At 33.0% G+C, this 5034-nt stretch overlaps 1 pseudogene; it reads right to left on the bottom strand.

The window, feature by feature from the left end:
* Positions 1-3569: 3569 nt before the first annotated feature.
* Positions 3570-4523, bottom strand: LOC122272100 (uncharacterized; annotated as a pseudogene).
* Positions 4524-5034: the final 511 nt, after the last annotated feature.

Here is a 5034-nt window from a genome sequence, read left to right as displayed (position 1 = left end):
ATTATTATTTGAAACAATATTGTTTATCTGCTCTTTTAAATTTGAAATTTCCGAATTTAGATTTAAGATCTCATCATTACCTTTAAATTGATTGTTAATAGCAGAGTCTATATTCTGAAGTTGTTGTGCTCTTTCAACAGCATTCTCATAACTTTTAATATTTTCTTTCAAAATTGTGACCTTAATATCATGAGGAAGAGCTCCCATTAGATGCGTGTACTTTAAAGTATCAATTGCATCTGAATCATTTAAGTTAGGATACACTTTATGGAAAGTTATGTTTATCCTATGAGCTAAGGATCTTATTGTCTCCTGAGGTTTCAACAAAATATTATTCAAAGCAAAAATAGATGAATTATCATCTTGTCTAAAAAAATCCAAAAATTTATGTTTTATTTCAGTTAGTGTTTTCATTTTAACCAATGAAGGTTCTTCAATATAAAATTTTAAAGCATTGCCTGAGATTAAAGATCTAAAAGTTGCAATAGCTTGTTCTTCATCTAAAGAATTAATCTTAACATAATCTTCTAATTGAAGAAAGAAAAACTTTAATGTGGTTGGATCACCAGCAAAGGGTTGAATATGAAAGTTTATATTATTCTTACGTTTAGACATATTTAATAATCAGATAACTTAAAATTATATATTGATATATATATATGAAAAATAGTTATACCATTTAAATATCAAGTTAAGAAAAATAATCAATTTTAAAAATGAAAATATAACAGTAATAATAAATTGTAATCATTAAAATAAATAGAATATAAGATATTCATATTAAATGAAAATTAATTTCAATAATATTTAATGAGAATAAGAAATAATTGCTTTAAAAAAATGTTATGCATTCAAAATATCAAGTACTGGATAGATAAAATAATCAATTAGAAATTGAAAAGCACTTAATAATGCAAGTATCTAATAATTGTGTTAATTTAAAAAAATTTTACTACAAAAAAAAGGCACTGTAGTTTGTGTAAAAAAAATTTCTCTCTGATTTTTGATTCTCTTGTAAGTGAAAGAGAGGAAAAAAAATTCACTGTTAAAAGTGACACACTTGACATTCATCTCCGTTTGCTTTTCTTGAGAAACACTTTCTTGAAACACCTTCCTGAGAAACACACTGATGGAACAGGAAGTCACACTTTTGAAGAGGTAAGGAACACCGTAGAAATTGATTTCAATCAGTTTATGAGAAACACAGATGACTCGTTTTTCTTCTAAAAAAACATCTACGGCTGGAAAATGCACTGGTAGGCTGCGCTGGACATTAGGAGATTTTCATCAGGATCTTGAAGAATAGGACACAAACAGGATGTAAATAGGATGCAGGCAAATTTTCTTAAATGATAATCATTATCGTTTCCCTGTCTTTGGCACTATTTTATGACGGAAGGTTTGTGTCTCCGTCAGTAGCCGCCCATAGTTGTATAGTGTAGTACATGAATGTTCATTTAGGCCATTAATGAATGAATTGAACAATTGAGTTTCCAGGAAATAATGTACAAATCGTTGAATGTAAATTTGGATTTTATTAAGCATATTTTGAGATTTAGACAATGGCCATTTCTTCATCCAAAAAATAAGCAATCCCTTAAAGGGATGAAATCAGAATACTCTCGATTGAGAGATTATACAGCCGGAATATCATTTCTGACGGTTAGAAAATTGAGACTGGGGAGGCCCCCAAAGGGCTCCCAGCCTCCACAAATTAGAAATTAAAAGTGAATATAATTATTCCCAACGGACATAGAAAGTATAGGTAGGAGATCCATAATTTGGCGATTTTTCCTAATATACCATAGCCAAAACAAAGCCAACTAGCATATCAACATGGATTTTAAAGAACACCTTGGCGATCACGAGTCGCCAACAAATTTATGAGAATTATTACAACCATGCAACCGAAACATTTAGCCGTTGGAAATTTAGAATAAAAAGTTATAAATAGATTTTTGTTTTCGATTAGTAATGAAATAAAAAGTATCCGTGGCATTGATCTATAGGAGAAGGATAAATATTATATGTTCATGTTCGTTTTTTAAAAGATTAAGTCTTTGATTTATTTTTAAATGTAATTCTATTAATAAAAATAAGCTTAAGTAATGAAAGATATTTAAAAAGATGGGAAATAAATATGTAATCTAGCACATCACAGTGATGTGCTAGATTCGGTGCATTTTTTCCGAGAAGGGTGTTCAGCGGATTCAGGGTGTTGAGGGGAGGTGCTCCTTATGATTCTTGTGGAGGCGGTGGAAACAGCGGAGTACCAGGCGGAAATGTTCCGTATTTTATAATGTACTTCTCGTCATCGGTAAGGTTGTTTACATCTGGGTTGTATATCGCGTTAAAGAAATGCACTCCTGTTAAATCGATGTTCCTCGGATTAGGAACTGTTGAAATAAATGTAATAAATATTTAACATAGATATGTATATTATTTTAAAAGAGAGGGGGAGAAAGGGCAAAAATAAACAAATAAACTTACGTCTCTGGCCGGGACACCTCTTCGATTCATGATGTAAAGATGAAGCACAATCTTTTTTGCGGTAATATTCATATTACTTATAATCGCATGCATTCGTCGGTCATTTCCTTTCCACACTTTGCAGAGAATAAAATGAACAGATGCTTTTAACGGATATATGAATATTTATTATTCTAGATTTGTCAACACACGAAAATGATAATACTATATTTATTCTTTGCTGCTTTGGCATACAGTTGGCGCGAAACCCCCCAAGGCGCGACGGAATATAAAATACATCAGGAGGATTATTATCATTATATCTAAATGGGTGTGTTACTGAGATGGATTTCTTGAAAAATGTTCCGCACAAACGCATCTCTGTCATTATTTTGTTGAGTTTTGTTTGCATCCTGGAACCGTTGATGTAATTGAAGAGTTTTAATTAGGACGGAGAAATAATAAATTTGAATAATTCGAGTTACACCTTTTCCGCAAACATCGGAAGAAGGTTGTTTTTTCACATCCGCTCTAACGGGACACTTTTTGAGATTCGATATTTCTGGCGAGACGAACCGTAAATCATCGGCGTTCAGTTGAATGAATTAGAATTTCGACGCCTGTGTTTGAAATGTTAAGACTTGAATTTCCAAGCTCGTGCATGATAGTCGGACCTAGCCAGGCGGCAAAGACGTGACTGGTTCGCCAAATGATATAAAACGATGCGTACGTAAAATCACCAAGAAAAATTAAATGCTGCTACTTGTATACCGCACCCTGGTTCCTAGAGGTACCCGATTTTTAGTTTATCAGGGGCTTGTCATTAATAAAAAAATTTTACCTGTCTCACCTTCTGCAGCACTAGTCTTGTTTGCTAGAAAAAACAGATGGCTAAAATATTCTGTAAACCATTAGTCTGTTAATAAATTATTTTAAAATATAAACTTGTATTTTTTCAACTTTCATTAAATCCTTTTTTTATTCACACACAATACAAACACGAAGACATCCGTAGGTCCCTCTCAAGGAGACCTTCCAGAGTGCGGGACGAGGACCCTTCTTCTATGGCACTCCACGGTTTTTTAAGTGGGTCCCATCCACTAGGCACGATTTTTTAAGTGGGTCGCATCCACTAGGCACGATATTTTAAGTGGGTCGCATCCACTAGGCACGCTATTTATGAGTGGGTCGCATTCACTAGACATTTTGATCCTTTGAAATCCATAAGGGAGAGTTGTATAATCGGCCTCGTTAATAATCCTCTTGTCGTAAACTATGCGATACTTCTTTGTTTCCGTCATGTTCACATCCTTCCTCTTCTTTGGCTGGCGGACAATTTTTAAAGGATTGCAGAGAGGTATTGTGGTTTCTCTGTCTAAAGAGCACACAAGATGTTTAACTGAATCGAAATTCAGGATTTAAGAGTTTCTAAAATTCAAAGAGAAACCTCTAACTTTACAGTATGTTTTGCCCGACTCTGTTCTTTAAGCGTAGTTTTTTGCTCGGCCTGTGAAAAACAAGCAATGCTTCTTTAAATTTCTAAGTAATTACATTAATAACTGAAAAATATGAAATTAAAAAAATGTATTTACCGGAAACAAATGATGTAATCACATCTCCGTCAAGCTCATCTGTAAATTTTCCCAAGAAGTTTCCCAAAGATGGGTCATTATCTCCTGTGCTCGCATAAATAATGGAATCCGTGTCATGGACGGAATCACCAAGTTTATCCATCTCTTCATAGAGTTTTAATCTGGCCCATGCTGTGGTAAAAGACGCTATAAATACGTTTGTTGTTGTGTCTTGGTCGATAAATTCCTTCACAGCTTCACACTGTATTGCAGCAACTTCGCAACTTGGAAAATACATATCTTTAACCTATAATTAAAGCAAAATCAAATTTAAATTATATTTGAGGAGTATTTTAACTGTAAACATATATTTTACGTAAATACACACAAAAAAGATACCTTTTTCGTAGAATCAGCCAGCATCTTATTAAACTTCGGTAGGTCATTTACGTATGTTAAATGGGGTTTGCAGAGGATCATTCCCCATCTAAAAAAAAAAATTTTTTTTTTGTAGCGCAAGAGAAAAAAAATTCAAAACATTCTTTCAACTATATATTCTCATTCTTTTAAAGAAAAAAAAAGAAACCCACCTTCTCTAAATATTGTTAATATATGCTTTGGACACTGCCCCCGTCGACCAGGATTTTTTTCAATTCTTGTTGGGTCCAAATCTATTCCTTCTCTGTTTAGTCATCTTGAATGTATTGTTGTTTATGTTCTGGACTCAAACAATTTTTAGGCCAGCCACTACTCTCTTGTTTGATCTTCAGGAAGAGATCGATATATGAACGGAAGAGACGGTTGGATTTCTCCTTGAAGTTATATACTTCGTATATCTAAAAAAATAAGCAAGAAATAAGAAAGATAAATATACATACATAATATTTTTATGATTATTTGAAAAAATCAGAATTAAAAAATTGAATAACCACCTTCACGATTCTATATCCCTTCTTAATGGCAAGTTTAATCTCCTCGGATACCCAGGTTCCAA

This window comes from Parasteatoda tepidariorum, chromosome 10, assembly GCF_043381705.1.
Source record: "Parasteatoda tepidariorum isolate YZ-2023 chromosome 10, CAS_Ptep_4.0, whole genome shotgun sequence".
Lineage (NCBI taxonomy): Eukaryota > Metazoa > Arthropoda > Arachnida > Araneae > Theridiidae > Parasteatoda > Parasteatoda tepidariorum.
This window is presented reverse-complemented; position numbering and strand designations above follow the sequence as displayed.